Source organism: Saccostrea cucullata, unplaced genomic scaffold, assembly GCF_032062105.1.
Source record: "Saccostrea cucullata isolate Sc308-1 unplaced genomic scaffold, CSIRO_AGI_Scuc_v1 ctg7108, whole genome shotgun sequence".
NCBI classification, from domain to species: Eukaryota; Metazoa; Mollusca; class Bivalvia; order Ostreida; family Ostreidae; genus Saccostrea; species Saccostrea cuccullata.
The window spans coordinates 383-12,238 of NW_026928059.1; the positions used below are offsets into that span (position 1 = coordinate 383).

The following is an 11,856-nucleotide window of genomic DNA, read 5'->3' on the forward strand; positions in this document are numbered from 1 at the left end:
CTGAACTTTAAAAAGATTTTTTTAAATAGGATATGAAAGCACCAAGTCTCTATTTTATTTTAATGCTTCAAATAGAAAATCAAGTGTTGATCAATTAATTGGTATATCTACAGGGCCATTTTAAGCATAAAGTGAACCGACTTCTTTGCAGCTGTCCATATATGAGTGGAAAATTCTCGAGAGAGACGTTAAACAACATACAATCAATCAATCAATCAATTAGTCGAATGCTGACACAGACTGATGTTTTTCATAAAAATTGTTAGGTCATTATTAACACACTGAATGATTTGCGGAGAGTTAACTTGCCTCGACATGACAAGGGGCGGGTGTGACCAGGCGTCAGGAAATGTTTTCTCCTCTATGGTGCCTGATCGCACCTCTGATGGTTTTAGATATCCGTGTTTGCTCCTAATTTGTATTGTATCAATGTACGTTAGAGCTTAGTTACTGTTTATTACATCTATATTTCATTTTAACGATCTAATTAAGAAATAAGGTATCATTTTAAAACATCTATCGGTCTATAAATACGGGTTGGTACGAGATTAAATTCATCATAAAGCTCTTCGGGCTTTATGGAATTTAATCTCGTGACCAACCCGTATTTATAGCCCGATAGCTGTTTTAAAATGATATCTTATTACTTATATTTACATTTGTGACTTATTCATACTTTATATTTGCATGATTGTGACTTTTAACGTGTGAAATGCATTGTTTCTCAAACCCAACGGCATGTATGTAATCCACTGAACGCACGTTGACCCTTTATGACGTCACTGAGAAATTACGCCGAACGTTTATCCATACGCACATTTATGACCTCTTGTCCCCGTACCGTATTTATACAGTTATAGATACGCATTGCTTTCAGTAGTGTTATATAAAGGAAAACATTTGCAAATGTAAATATTCAAAAATAAGGGAAATAGGCTTCAAATCATGATTCAGCTTCCAATATTAGTCATGTAATTTTTAACTGAAGGTGAAAACCTCTTCGTATTACTTACATGTATAGCAGATATATTTTTTCTTTTTCTGTAGGTGATACAATAGTTTTGATTGCAAATATAACACATTCTTTGGAACGAATTGGGACGTTTTTAAAATTAATTCAAGTTATTGTTTCATGATGATTTATCTACGAATTACATGAACTCTATCTACCTGATCAAAAAAAATTTACAAGTTAATTCCGAGAATTTGTGTCCCCCGCTTAGGGAAAAAAGTAACCCATGCGCAGTTCGGGGGGAAGGGGGGGGGGGTCGGATCCCCCTGACTGAATTTGTAGAAGCATTTAATGTATACTGAAGCAAATAAAATATGCCAATATGGATACAAAGATTTGATTGCTTATTCTTTATTGTGTGTATAGATTCTTATATATGGAATATTTATCACACTGTAATGATGATTTTATGCGTTTGTACAAGCCAGACCTCATAAATTTTTCATTTTACATGCAGAATACTATCATTTAGTAGAAAAAAATTATTTCGGAAAAAAAAGACAGTCAACCACCCGGGATTCGAACCCGTGACCTTTCACATGTGAAGCGAGAGCCATACCACTAGACCAAGGAACCGCTTTCGACCATCGACAATTCTATGCAAACATGAAGTCACAGACATGTATATATTCACGTTCGATATTGTCAAAATTTTACACAATGCATGGTGTCTAATTTAGCCTTTTTTAAACAGTTCTAATAGTTGTAATAAGTATATAAAGTCCGCCGAGAACCTGTTTTATGCGTAATAACTCTCCTCATGCCCCTATGCTAAAAATAGCGACATGTAATACCATAAATTAAATACTAATAAAACAAACGGGGCTTGACACTTTGAGAGGGTTGAGAGAGGTCCAAGGGAGTATTGCTATAAAATTACATGTACATTGCAAAAGCTCAAAATCTTCTTGAAATATCGCCCGAAAACGATAGTGCAATATCAGAATATATAAATTTATGACCTTGAACTTTGACATTTTGACCTCAAGATCAATAGGGGTCTTCCTTAGGCCACAGGGAGTTGTTATGTAAAATTTCATTGCAAACGCTGAAAGGGTTATCGAGATATCGCGCGGAAACGAAAGTGTTATAACAGACAGAATATGCGAATTTACGACCTTGACTTATGACCTTTTGACCTCAAAATCAATAGGGTTCTTCTTTAGTCCACAGGGAGTTGCTATGCAAAATTTCAATTCGAAAGCTCAAAGGGTTCTCGAGATATCGTGTGGAAACGAAAGAGTTACAGACAGACAGACGGACGGACGGACCCAAATTATTATCCCCCACTTTTCAAGCGGGGGACAAAAAGAAAGGAAAAAAGTTCAGGACAGGGTGAAAATAATCAGTGTTTGAATGTTTCCTTGACAGTCCAAAAAAATTAAATTTATGGTGAAAATAATAAATATGTGGTTCAAATATTAAAATTTACCAGGAAGCAGTCAATGCAAATATTGCTTTATAGTTTACATAATGTGAATTTTGTTCTTACTGCAATACAGTTTACCTAGTTTTCGTTTAACAATGACATAAATTATATTATTTTTACACAAAGTAATAACGGTATTTCTAAAAATGATTCCTGTTCGTTTATAATGCTTTGAAAAGTACAGCTTATAATAATCAATTATATTCAAAAGCTTCTGTTGACACCTTGATTTCGTCATATTTTATTAAATGTTTTCTTTATATTGTTGAGAATATATGTTTTCTTGATCATGAAATACATTTTAAAGAAAGGTTTCATGTTATTAAAATTTATAAATGACCTTTAATCTATCGCCAAAGCAAGCGTGTATGATAGTTTAACTCAAGACATAAGTGCAGCTGGAGAACAAATCATAATATTTTTTTTATTTTATCATCGCTTATAATTACTTTTAAATAAATCACGTTCAGTCTGATCATGCAAATTTCTTTCTTCTTCTCATTAAAAAATAAATAAAAAATGCTGCGTTATGATACTCTGACATTACTAGTCCGACATTACGTTTTCCAAGTTTTTTTTTTTTGTCTCCCGCTTGAAAAGTGGGGGATATTAATTTGGGTTTGTCCGTCCGTCTTTCTGTCTGTCTGTAACGCTTTCGTTTCCACACGATATCTCGAGAACCCTTTGAGCTTTTGCAATGAAATTTAGCATAGCAACTCCCTATGGACTAAAGAAGACCCCTATTGATTTTGTGGTCAAAAGGTCAAAGGTCAAGGTCATAAATAAGCAAATTCTGTCTGTTAAAACACTTTCGTTTCCACACGATATCTCTAGAACCATTTGAGCTATCGCAATGAAATTTTACATAACAACTCCCTGTGGCCTAAAGAAGACCCCTATTGATTTTGAGGTCAAAAGGTCAAAGTTCAAGGTCGTAAATCTATACATTCTGTCTGTGTGTAACAGTATCATTTCCGGGCGATATTTCAAGAAGATTTTGAGCTTATGCAATGTAATTTTATACCAAAACTCCCTAGGACGTCTCTCGTCCCTCTCAAAGTGCCCCGCCCCGTTTGTTTTATTAGTATTTATAGTATTACATGTCGCTATTTTTAGCGCAGGGGCATGAGGAGAGTTATTGCGTATAAAACAGGTTCTCGGCGGACTTTATGTTCTTATTGCATCTATTATAACTGTTTAATAAAGGCTAAATAAATCAAACACCATGGATTGTGTAAAATTTTGAGAATACCGAACATGAAAACATGAATATATACATGTATGTGACTTCAGTTCTGCATATACTTCACTCCTCGTAAAGCGACTCCGTGGTCTAGTGGTTATGTCTCTCGCTTCAAATCTGAGAGGTGCAGAGATCGAATCTCGGTCGAACCTTTCTTTTTTTTTTTAAAATATTTTCTTTTTACTAAATGATAGTATTCAGCATGTGAAATGAAAAATTTATGAGGTTATTAAATCATCATTACAGTGTGATTAATATTCCATATAAAAAAATCTTCTATACACATAATAAAGAATAAGCAATCAAATCTTTATATGCATATTGACATACATGTATTTTATTTCCTTCAGTATACATGTATACATTTAATAATTCTACAAATTCAGTCAGGGGGAGCCGACATTTTCCCTAAGCGGGGGACACGAATTCTCTGAATTAGCTTGTTTTTTTTTTTTTGTTTTTTTTTTGTTCTTTTTAAACTAGACATTTACCAGTTTCCGTCTTCTGAATATAAGTGCTACATGTATATTTATGTTACACTTTCCTTGTTTCTCTCTTACTTTGTAATATTGAAGGCTTACATCTTAATATAGCTCGATGGATTTAGTTTTTACTCTCATATTGTCCAGCTGTATACTGGACATAAAAAAACAAATTTTACTTATATTTGACACATGTCTCTGAGCCCTTGAGGAGTTGGGGCATTTTCGTGCATTCTCGGTTTATACACACATCCAAAGGACCAGTCTCCACGTTCTACAGTGGATTCGAACCTGCGGCGTACATGTAAGCATCAGTTCTTTACTTACCGACTTTAAGAGCAGATCGACTCTCTAACCACTGCGTTACGCGGGATACTTGGGGTGGGGGTGCTAATAATCCCCGAAAATTAAACATATTTATGCCTATTTGTGTAAAAGAAAAAAAGCGACAGTCCTATTTTGGATATGTATGCAGACATGACACTGAATACCGTATAAGTGGAAATTTTAGCGAGAAGCAAATTTAGCGATTTGTCCATAAAAACTGGTAATTCATTTTTAGCGAGATGTTATTTTAACGATTTCTAAATGCACACTAAAGAAGCTATTACAAATAATACGCAATTAATTTTTAGCGATATTCAATTTTAGTGATATCTGCACCATCGGTAATAATGCCAAAATTAAATCCTCGCTAAAAATTCTACTTATACGGCACTTGATTTTTAAGAAGCATATAGACTGATTTTTTTTGCATTTCCAGTTACATATATAGCCCCAACTCCCAATTGAAACTGAAATTTTTGCAGTAATTTTTATTCCTCACTGTAAGGAATGAGTGCCTTATGAACATCTCATATTTAGCAAAACAAAACAAGAGAGAGAGAGAAAAATAGATATATTAATTGTTACATGTAAATATTTAAATTGTTTTTGATACTCACCAAATCCAAAAGAACGACCTACTGAATTTAGGACAATTATTCTGAAAAAGATAAGGCTATCCATTCTACGATTAGTGTTACGATCCGTGCTATTGCGACGTAAGCAACAAATACATTATAAATGATTTTTATTGAAGGAAATGAAATTTCTTTCATTGGAAAACAGGAAATCTTTGAATTGTATTGAGCGGTAACACACATTCGTTCTAAGCATAAAATGGGAACACGAGGACATGAAGGGACAAATCTATTTAAAGAATCTTCCGAAGAGTAACAGGGCGCAATGAATGAATCTTACATTTTGCAATCAGTTCAGTGATACGTATAAGGATAGTTAGGTTTTTCATTACTTTAATGAGATACATCACCAGAGCATTAAAGAAATGAGATAACTAGATTAAAGAATACAAGTTTTGTTTTTCGTTTGGATTCCACATAACTGAAGTTTCGTAAGGGAATTTGTCACCTTTATATCGGAATATACAAGAAACATATATTGACGCAAGCGTCAAAATCGGCCGCAAACCAATTAATTGTTCCTTTTATGAAGCAACTAAAGACTGAAATGGTATCTGTTTTAAAATATCTTATATTTATCTGTTAATGTATATCCTCGTGACATTAAACGCTTGTGCACGACATTGCATGGTTTTCTTAATTAATATATGATGCATGTTCAGTATTACATGTTATAATGTATATATATATAAGCAAAGTACCCCTGGTCCTCTGTGTCAACAAGCCGTGGGCCTGTATAATTAAGAGGCATGTACATTATTAAAAGTTTAAAACTAAAGTTTAATGTAATCTACAACTAGATATGCAGTGCAGTTTTAATTTAATAAAAACGCAACAAATATGTAGGGCTCCTTGCTCTCTCTTAGAGGAAAAAACTAAACTCCCTCTAGATCCGCCACTACATTTCTTCTCTTTCAGTTTCTTTGAGTTGTAGCGGGAAAATTCTTGGCACATTGTAAAACGTGCATTATCGTCGTCTGCTAAGGGCTATATCTCGTAATATTCTGTAGCCTGCTAGGTCTTTTGATTAGAGAGTCAGCCAGTGGATTTTCTTCTCTGTGATAATATTTTAAATAATCATAGAGAACTGAAAAAATGCCTTCAAGAAGGATATGGAAATAACTAACAGTATTCAATCTCAACGTCCATTTAACAATATACAAAATAAATTTCTAAATTTTTAAAAACAAATCTTTTTTTTAATTAGTAGCAGAGTTGGGCACTAAAATTAAAACATCGTCTTAATATTTTTTCTGCATAGGAACAGAAGCATTTGTGCATGCAGATTCTTGCATTTTTTATCTCAAAATCAAAAGAACGGAAAGTATGTATAAACATTGAAGTTCCAATTTACGTAACATAATTCAAAGAGGTTATAAACCTACAATCTCATTATCAGGTCTATAAGATTTTAGGGGGAGAGGGATATATGGACATTATGCCATTTTTAACAAAACGGAGCCCAATTAGCTTCATTATCATCCTTGTTAGAGTTTATCATGCCGCCGGTTGAATCAGTCTTATAAATTATAAGTTATAAATTCATTTATCAGACCTCTTTTTATATAATAAACCTATTAGTTCATAAATATGATTGCCACAACCTAGATCATCAGGTCGTAGTTTATGAAAAACAAGCCAATTTACGGATAAAAAAGCATGCGCAGATCGGGGAGGGGGGGGGGTGTTCCAGGGCATGGCCATAGGGAGTTATGGTTTATGAATTTAATTGTAAAAACTCAAAACCTTCTTGAGATATTGACTGGAAATGAAAGTCTTACACAGAGTCACACAGAAGTATGAATTTATGACACTGACGTTTGAACCTCAAAATACACAGGGGTATTCCTTACGCCATATAGATCATGTATATGGCCATAGGGAGTTTTGGTATAAAATTTCATTGCAAAAGCTCAATGGCTTATAGAGATATCGCGGGAAAACAAGTGTTAAAACAGACAGAATTTCTGAATTTAATACCTTGACCTTTGACCTCAAAATCAAGAGGGTCTTCCAAAGGCCATATAAGGTGTAAATAGTTGTGTAAACTTTCACTGCAAAAGCCCAAAGACTTCACGCAATATTGCAGGAAAGTGAAAGTGTTACAGACAGACAGAACTATATATGAACGGACATACAGACTGGAATTGATATTCTCTAATTTCAGCGGGGGGCAACAAACGAGCAAGCTTAGCCAGTTGTGTTTACTTTCCGAAGTATCTTTTGTATGACTTATCAAGTCTGTCCGCTATTTAGCATCGGGATCGAAATAGTGAAAACGAAAGTAAAAGCAGTAAAAACTGAAAAGCCAAAAATATGTAATAAACCAATGTTTGTGTTTTATTTATTTAAGATTTAAATACATAAGTAAAATACGTTCAATATATTTTATAAAAGAGCTTCAATTGTCGCGACAAACACTAAATTCATCCAACAGTAGCAACTGTATGCTTTGCTGCGTAGAACACATGATCAGGTGCGAACCAGTTATAAATTACTGCGAACCAGTAAACAGTTTGAAATCTTCTATACAAAATTAAGCATCGGGAAATTCCTTTCTGAGTTAAATTTACAGATTGCCTTGGTGTTAAACGTGTATTTCTTGGTTTATATTGATTTCTTGGTGTATATTGATTTTACTGAAATAAAATTAGCAGGAGTGATTTACTGCAGAACCACTCCCAGAATTCCAGGTCACGCAAGCGCATTGGAAGTTCTTCGTACCATAACTAGTCAGCCCGCGGGCTGACTAATAACCGACCGCCTCCTGGCGGCCGGTAATAATACTAGTACACAGCTATGTAAATACTTCGTCTGATGAACAGAGATTCAGGATTAATCAATTTCTATTACATGTTTGAACTATTTCAATGCGGGTAAGTACAATGAAAGTTAGTTGTTAGGTCAAAGTGTATAAGATGTTGGTCAGGCTCGAAGTCAAGTGATCATTAATGACAATCAACAAGTTTTGAATACCGTGCGGCTTTTTTATTCCCCCGTAATCGAAGACTTAGCTTTTGCCTTGTGTCGCCCGTCTTTTATTTGTTTGCAAAATTTTTACTTTGGCCACAACTTTTCAGTGAGTGCGGGAATGCTTTTCATATTTCACTAGTGTATTCCTTGTTACTAGATCTTTCTTCGGCTACCACCAAATTTGACTTTGTGAAAATGACCTTGGAGTTTGACCAACACCTCTACCAAAAATTTCCAAACTTTGACCTTGGTGATAAATTTTGAACAATTGGTGCTAATCTTCATACTTTGACAAGACCTTTAAATGGATATAACAATATTTGACATTTTAACCTTTAAATTGATGAGAAAGTTTTTTTTCCTCAGAAAATTTCAATGCTAATTTTTCAAATTATATTTTCCAGAGTACATATTCATTCAAAAATAATTTCTTCATGGAGTTAAGATTGGCTTTTTTTAATCAGTCGGTCGGGAGAGGGCAAACAAACGTTTTTTTTAGATGTCCTGGATTTTAGCATTTACGAAAAGAGGACTAACTCAATTTTCTTTTTCAACTTGGAAAAAATAGAAAATTGAGTTATTTCCCTTTTCAAAATGTTAATAAAATTAGCAATGCGGCAGTAGCGGTGTCTGAGAAACTATTAATTAATTTTTGGGGGCTAAGTTCTGTGCTATTTTGTATAATTTGGAAAGGCAGAAAAGAAGCTGTCTCTGAGTAGCAGTAGCTCTAGTGACAGCTCCTTTAGGGAGAGCACAACTTCTAAAGTACTAGAAATTATTGGTCTTTTGTCATCCAAGTATGTCTGAGTTCTGATTCAGATTCTGTGTTTATATGTTCTTTGTCATCTTATAGAAAGCCAAGGAAAGACACTCATTAAAAAATGTGGTCAGCCCTCTGCAGAGAGTTATGGGAAAAAGTAAGTATTCACTACTGATTCTTTGTCATCAAAATATGTTTGAGATCTTAATCAGTGAATGTATCTATAAGTTCTTTGTCATTTTATCAAAGAAATTTAAAGTCTGTCGGATGGGACGTAAAATGCATGCCTGCAGGGCGAGGCATGCATCTACAGACACACCTCATCCCTAAACACCAGAACCATTTATTATTGGTGCACCATGAAACTACACAACCTCTCTCTTCTTCATTTAAAATTCGTAGTGTAGAATCTGAATGCGAAAAAATCATGTGTTAATGTTTACATCAAAGGGGCATGGACACAGTACTAGTTGCAGCTAAAAAATTTCAAAATTTATTTTTCCATTTTTACAAATATTTAACTAGGGTCTTTCTAATGGTCGTAAAAAATTTGAATGCCAGTTGTCCAGATACAAGACAGATTTAGAGCTCCAAACCTTTGTTATGTAAACAAGGCTAGTGTCATGTTTTTATTTTCACAGGTTAATGTACTAATATATCTTTGTACAAAGTAGATAATTTCAAATAAAAGTTAATTCTAAATACGATTCGACACTTACTATTGATTTGCTGAACTTCATTTTGTTATGAATATGATATTTTCTATATGTAAACAAAAACAAGGCACGAGCCTTGTTTACATTATGAAGAATTTTAAGTTCTGTATCTTGTTTGTTAATCAACAAATAATGTTCAAATTTTTGCTAATCAATAGCTGATGCCTTATGTAGAAATTGTAAACATTAAAATTGGTTTTAAAAAATCAGTTGAAACTGTGCCCAAGCCCCTCTAAATGTTTCCGCCTATTTGCGGATACCTTAAATTCGAAATTGATCCAATTCAGATTTCCGGAATTAAAGGCTTAAATACATGTTCTTTACAATGACAGTCTGTAAATATAGAAATATGTATGACTAAAAATCCAAGGCATAAATGTCAAGCGCATATGCATGCACAATAATCATAGATTAATTTAGCGATATATTGTAATTTAAAGCTTAAAACTAATAGCCGAAAAGGTTCCAAATCACTTACTAAAGTGCACTCATTCTTGTCTTTCACAAAAATGTGTCATTTGCATCATGTTTTAATAAGCATTACTAGATTAGAGTTATAAAGCCTTTAGTTAGCAAAACAGTAAATACTAAACATTCCATGCACTGCATAAATTACCATCTACAATTAAAACCACTTTGGTGTATATAAAGCGTAAACTGTCCTAAGTTATGATACATCGTATAACATCTAAGCTTCATTCTTTAAAGAAATAAAAAAATTTATAGTTATGCTTGTATCTTCCTGACATTTTGAAGAGAAATAGCAGTCATGTTCCGCTAGATCTTATCAAATCGGTGTCCTGTTTTTCCACATTTCGCAGCATACAAAAGACCAATCTGTAAAAAAGAAATATCCTTGTAAAGTTTTTGTTGTCCATCAAATTTGTCGATTTAATGTACATAATTATACTTCTACTGATTTTTTCTTATATAAAAATTAGGTAGTGAAATGTAAATAATTCCCTTGAAATCACTGTTAATGGACTAATCCCAGTGCTTTAGTCACATGAGCTTATCCCTGCTTTAGAAGTTAATTTCCGGTTATCTATAATTCTCTAGATTTTACCTTTTTATCGGTATAATATATTAATGTACTAATCATCACGCGTTAGTCTAGGGAGCTAATCCCCGCTCTGAAAGCTAATTCCCCGTGTTTCGAATTTTTTTTTTTACACTTGTATCGGTATAATGAAACAGATTAAAGGTATATCATTGAATGAGTTAGCAAGATTTCAGTTCCCTCGACCAGATCTATTTCCCTCCACTGCGCCTCAGGAAGTAGCTAGTCCTGGTCTTGGGGAACTGGAATCTTGCGAACTCCATCAAAGATATACTTTAACTGTATCATATTTCATCAATGATAGCAAGAAAATTTCAATGGAAACAGGTAAAATATCACATTTGAGGGTCATTTTATTGTAAAAAAGCATTTTTGACATGTTCAAAGCTAAACATGTGTACATGTAGTTACACACAAACTCTTCAGTCTTGTAATTCGACTCGTTGTCTATTCCGGCAGAAAATAGGTCTCCCAGAGTCCCAGTGCCAGTGGATTTAGATAGATTTTAAATATAGCTTGAAGCAGTAATAAAAGCTTAAAGGAACACCTTTACATTGCCAGGCACACTGCTCCAGAATTCATAGTCGGAGATAAAGTGTTACCCGCTCTGCTTTCTAACAAACTTCTGTTCAACGATCCAGACCAATTGCAATATACATAGCAATAGAAGGGAGACAAACCTGAAAGTGAAAAACTTATCGATTCACTTTTGGATGGAGCTGGTGATTGACTGATCGAAATATTGTTCGATTTGTGCAATTGATTACTTAGGCTAGTATATTTATTTACTTGAGTATAATTTACTAAAATGATCTTGAACTATTACTATTTACATATTATTTTTTTTTAAAGTATCCCTTCCTTTTTTTAAAAAAATATATTTTTAAAGAAATCATACACAACACAAGTTTATAGGGGAAAAAACCTTTCTTAACAGAGAAAATGTCTAAAGGATATTAAATACATGTTAGTTTAAAACTTTGTTTAGCCATAAAACTGCAAATTTAATGTCAAAGATACCAACAAACAATGGCAAAGTTAAATCATATCTTTTGATAAAAAACAGCTATAAGCAGACTTCATTATTAAAATTTTAGATTTGTCTTTAAAAATCAGATGAGGAATGACTTATGTAATAGGTCTTTTTCCCCGACTTACACAATGAGAAGGATCGTGCCAATGGATAACTTGGAGGAACCATTTCTGCGCATGCATGCCA

The 11,856-nt window shown here is 33.6% G+C and overlaps 1 long non-coding RNA gene across 1 annotated transcript; it reads right to left on the reverse strand.

Annotated features, from left to right (window-relative positions):
• Positions 1-10,145: 10,145 nt before the first annotated feature.
• On the reverse strand, positions 10,146-11,845 carry LOC134276283 (uncharacterized). Its single transcript, XR_009994017.1, has 3 exons — positions 11,796-11,845; positions 11,185-11,317; positions 10,146-10,414 (listed from the first exon to the last, which is right to left on the reverse strand). It is a non-coding gene; the product is annotated as an uncharacterized LOC134276283 (long non-coding RNA).
• Between the last annotated feature and the right edge of the window lie 11 nt (positions 11,846-11,856).